This window comes from Brassica napus, chromosome A8, assembly GCF_020379485.1.
Source record: "Brassica napus cultivar Da-Ae chromosome A8, Da-Ae, whole genome shotgun sequence".
Taxonomy (NCBI): domain Eukaryota; kingdom Viridiplantae; phylum Streptophyta; class Magnoliopsida; order Brassicales; family Brassicaceae; genus Brassica; species Brassica napus.
This window is the reverse complement of record NC_063441.1, coordinates 7,842,305-7,847,315: the sequence shown is the minus strand read 5'-3', so window position 1 is coordinate 7,847,315 and position 5,011 is coordinate 7,842,305. Positions and strand designations below refer to the sequence as shown.

General features: G+C 45.4%; 1 non-coding gene across 1 annotated transcript; it reads right to left on the bottom strand.

Moving 5' to 3' along the window:
• Nucleotides 1-2,460: 2,460 nt before the first annotated feature.
• Nucleotides 2,461-2,566, bottom strand: LOC125577450. Its single transcript, XR_007315866.1, has one exon. It is a non-coding gene; the product is annotated as a small nucleolar RNA R71 (small nucleolar RNA).
• Between the last annotated feature and the right edge of the window lie 2,445 nt (nt 2,567-5,011).

Here is a 5,011-nt window from a genome sequence, read left to right as displayed (position 1 = left end):
TCGCTACGTAGCGACCGAGCTCGAGCCAAAGCTCGGTCGCTACGTAGCGACCGAGCGATCGTGCCGATCGGTCGCTACGTAGCGACGAGCCTCAAGCCGAAGCTCGTCGCTACGTAGCGACCGAGCACTCGTTTCGCTCGGTCGCTACATAGCGACCGGGCTCGAGCCAAAGTTCGGTCGCTGTGTAGCGATTGAACCTTTCGAACATCGATACGACACCAGTCCTTGCATTCTCGTCAAACCTTCGAATGCTATCTCCCGAAGACCGTAGCAAGCTCAGTCCATGTTTCCCGCTATTCTAATTCATCGATCAAACTTCGCGGATTAGAAACCGCGGAAACTCGTAGTAAACGTGTCGAGTCGGAAGACGGCCCAAAGGGACCTAAAACACGACTCGAGGCCCATCCTACGATTTTTCCTAACCAAAAGCCCGTGAACCACAGCATGGTTCGCGCTTGGCCCACGAGGAAGGATAAATGTCAAGTTTCCGCGGATATAATACGGAAGTTTTGAAGATAATTGTGAAGATCGGGAAAATGGAATATCTCCATTTTGCTATGACGGCTTAAGGGCAGAAGAGTAAAAGCGTAAACCGACCTTGGAGCTAGTATATAAGGAGTCCTAGGCGAGGAGCAGAAGGGAGGGAATTTTCAGAGCAAACTTACCACTTAGAGCGATTTAGGCAACTTTCCGTTTTTGTTATTTCGAGCTGCGACTCAATTAGGTTTAGCCGTCTTAGGGTTGCTAGAACTAGGAATCTCGCCGACAGCTCTCGAGCCCAGGCTTATACCTTGTTGTAACGCTCATACGCAGATTCGGAATAAGATCTACTTTGCTCTCTTTTCGATTTCTATTTTTATCGTTGTTATTCTCGTGTTCTGATTGCTTGACGTGTGGTAATTAACAGATATCCGGGTCCTCTGGGAAACTAGGGTTTTCTTAGTTTCCTTATTTAAACAGAAATCGACAGTGCGAATTTCGGTTCCCACATTCAAGCACCCTTGTTATCCCATCCTGACATCTATCTATCATATTAGGACTGCTAGAGAGGGCTAACCGCCAATTTAGTATCTTAATAGGGCATTCATACTCGCGCATAGGCCTGGCTAGAACCCGTCGATCGATGTCCTCAACTGACTATCGATCGACGTTGGCAAAGGTGTATCGGTCGACGTCCCAATAGGACCATCGATCGACACTCTCTCGTTGTCGACATACTAACCGTTGAGACACGAGATCTAGCCTGTTAACCAGTGAAACATGCGACAGCTGATCACTGAGTTAAGCGATTGAGCTCTAATATATCATGCATGCAACAAATAGGCATCTATAAGTATTATAATCTCCAACACCTGAATAGTGGCCCTGCATCTAATATCATTTCCAACCAAGTTACATTTACTATTTACTTTGCTTGTTACTATTGCTATTTCATTTAAACATTTACAACCCTTAGAATTAATAAATACTAGATTTAATTGTTCCCTAGCTCCTTGTGGATTCGATCCCTAATTACTACATCTGAACCTCTTTTGATGAGAGTAACACTCCTTAGGGTAATTTGAGTGGTATCAAATTTGGCGCCGTTGCCGGGGAGCTTTGATCGCCATTAGATTTAGTTTTATTGATTCTTATTCTTTTCTCTACTCCCTTTCTAATAATCTTTTTCTTGTCTTTTCAGGTGCATGCCCAGCGGTACCAGAAGCAACAAGGAGAAAGACTTGCTGTTCTCAGACGATCCTGCTCATTTGGAACGCACCATCCGTAGAGGTCAACGTTCCACATCGCTCGACGCAACAACTTCGTCGTCGATCGATACGCACAACCAACCGTCGACCGACACCAGACCTTCATCGTCGATCGATCCCAATCGTTCGACAACGATCGATACTACACCGCGTACGTCGATCGATACCGTGTCGTCAAAAATGGTAAACATTATTATTCTAACACAGGACGAGAACGGAAACCTGTATGACCAGGACGGTCATCTGCGTAATGCAACAGGTCAGAAAATAGACGCTCAGGGGACTGTAATCCCTGATGCTAATGCTACAGGAGCTGCTCAACCTGTAGATGAGGACGCTCGATCGAAACCACTGGCCGACTACAATCGCCCAGATGAGTACTATTCCAACAGATCAGCTATTCGACTTCCGGAGATCCAGAAGCAGAATTTCGAGCTGAAGCCTCAATACTACACTCTCGTGTCGCAGATACCCTACTCTGGGTTACCGCACGAGCATCCTATGGACCATCTGGAACGGTTCGAGGATCTAATCGCTGCTATTCGGATGGAAGGAGTCCCCGAAGATTACCTGCTGTGCAAGCTCTTTAGATACACGCTGAATGGAGAAGCGATGCACTGGCTTAGGCTGCTACCCACAGGATCTTTAACATCCTGGGCCGACATCAAGAATGCTTTCTTACAAAACTTCTTCGATGAGGCGCGCGCTGAAGAACTTCGGAACAAAATTTCCACATTCTCGCAGGAGGCTGGAGAGTCCTTCAAAGATGCGTGGATTAGATTTAGGTTCTTCCAGCGAGACTGTCCACACCACGGATTTAACGAAGTGCAGCTGCTAAGCACTTTCTTCCGAGGTCTCGCCTTACAGTATCAAATGGCTCTTGATACGGCGAGTGAAGGAAACTTCACTACTCGGAATCCGTTGGAAGCTGTGAGACTTATCGAAAACCTTGCTAACAGCAGCAGCACCAAAAACACTGACTCTGAACGGAGGAAGTCTGTAGCCTCTATCGGGAAGGAACAGATGGACGAAGTAAGAGCTAAGTTAGATGTGGTGCACGAGCTTCTTAGGAAGCAAGTCTGTTCAGCTGAAGGAGAAGTAGCAGATACGGAAGGAGAAGAAAATGTGAACTACATCGGAGGTACCGGATTCCAGAAATTTGGAAACCAGGGCGGAAACAGAAACTTCTTTGGAAATGGTCAAAGAAGTAACCAAAGTTCACAATTTCAAAAACCCTTCAACAACAGCAAAAGCTACTCGAACTCTTACTACCAAAATCCACCACCCCAGACTCAGGAAAACAAGATCGAAGAGATGCTTGATCGAGTACTGTTGGGACAACAACAAAATCGAGACCTTAGGGACTCAGGTGAGAAAACTTGAAACGCAAGTAATTCAGACGGGCGAGACTATAAAGAGGCAAGAAGCTTTCGCTAGAGAGGCAGGAGCCGACAAAGGGAAACACCACGTAAATGCCATCATAGATGATGATTTCTGGCAAGTGGTGAGAAATGAAAAGCTTGAGGAAGGAGACTTCGAAATCGAAATCTCCATGAGTCTCGGCGGTTCTCAATGGTGTCGACCGATGTCGATGAACTTGCATCGATCGACAGACCATGACGAAGATCGATGAACGGATTACTCCAGTCATCGATCGACGTCGTCCACTAAATCTACTGATTGCAATGCAATTCGAATTCTAACTCATGAGGAATTCACAGCTAAGCATCCTCGCCCACCCTCCTCTTTCTATGATAAAATCGATCGATCGGTTGAGCTAACCATCGATCGACAGAGTGAGTCCGACGTCGATCGTCACAACACACCTCCCATCGATTGACAGGCACCTCTGACATACCGAGTGCAGTTACCCTCAATCGATAATGATATATCAACGCACTCAGACCACCACCTAAATCATTAGCTGCACCACCCGAATCAAAACCCAACCCTTTAAATAGTTTACCAGAACCAGTTCAAGAAAATCAAGAAACTGTAGGGAAAAGGTTAAGGAAAAGAAAGAAGAAGATTCCTAAAAACCTTAAGAGGGAAGCTAACGATAAGGAGATGGATAGTTTCACTAAAAGAGTCCTCAGAATCCCAATCAAAAAAGCTTTTGATGAAGCTTACTTCACACACCGGTTGTGGATGTTCTTCAGAGAAACAAGGATAATTGAGGAGGACATTATGAGAAAGTTTCATAAAGTCAGAGAGAAGATGAAACACAGGATCACATTGACGAAGAAGAGTGATCCTGGTAAGTTTGCAATACCATGCGTAGTCAAGGGCGTTGAATTTCCCCATTCAATGTGTGACACATGAGCATCAGTTAGTATCCTTCCTAGAATCATGGCAGACCAGCTTGGTTTGACCATCGAATCTTCAACAGAATCCTTCACCTTCGTAGATCTTTCAGAAAAACGATCAGGAGGTATCATACGAGATCTGGAGGTACAGATTGGTAATGCCGTTGTCCCTGTAGATTTTCATGTCCTAGACATCGAGCTTAACTGAAATTCTTCACTTCTGCTTGGAAGATCTTTCCTAGCTAGAGTAGGAGCCGTATGTGACATGAACAAAAAGAAATTGTGTCTGATGCTAATAGACCCCAACATCCACTACGACCCCATCCGACCTAAGAGGAAGGTTATTAATTCTGTGGATTACGGAAAAGAACTTGACTTCATTGGCGCATGCCATTGTGGAGCAGAGTATGAATCAGAGTACGAAACAGAGTACTCGGAATCGATCGACACCCCCACTTTTCCATCGATCGATTCCAATGATTCAACTGTGACCGATGACCGCAACAACACGTCACTCAGCGTAAAGCAGCCAGTTGACCATTTCACTCCACCTAATCATTGTTACCCCCCACTTTGCCTTCCAACCTCCAAGCAAGAGAGGACATAATAATTATTCTATAGGCAGTTAGGCAGACAGTGGTTTCCATGAAAATTTTGCAGTTGACACTGTAATTACTTCATCTAACGAGGAACATACAGAGGAATACGATGAGGATTATTGGAAAGAACGTGCAATAGAAATGTCTTTGCAGGATGAAAGATTTGAAACACATAAATTCACAAACACGTTTCCAACATCGATCGCCGAAGTGCACTCCACATAGGTCGATACCCACCCTCGTCCAGCAAAACAACCGCTCACATCGATCGACACCCACACAGGAAGATCGATCGATATTCGCACCGCAGCGAAAATTCAGGAGCAGGAGAATATTCCCTCTCCAACTAGGTTTATAG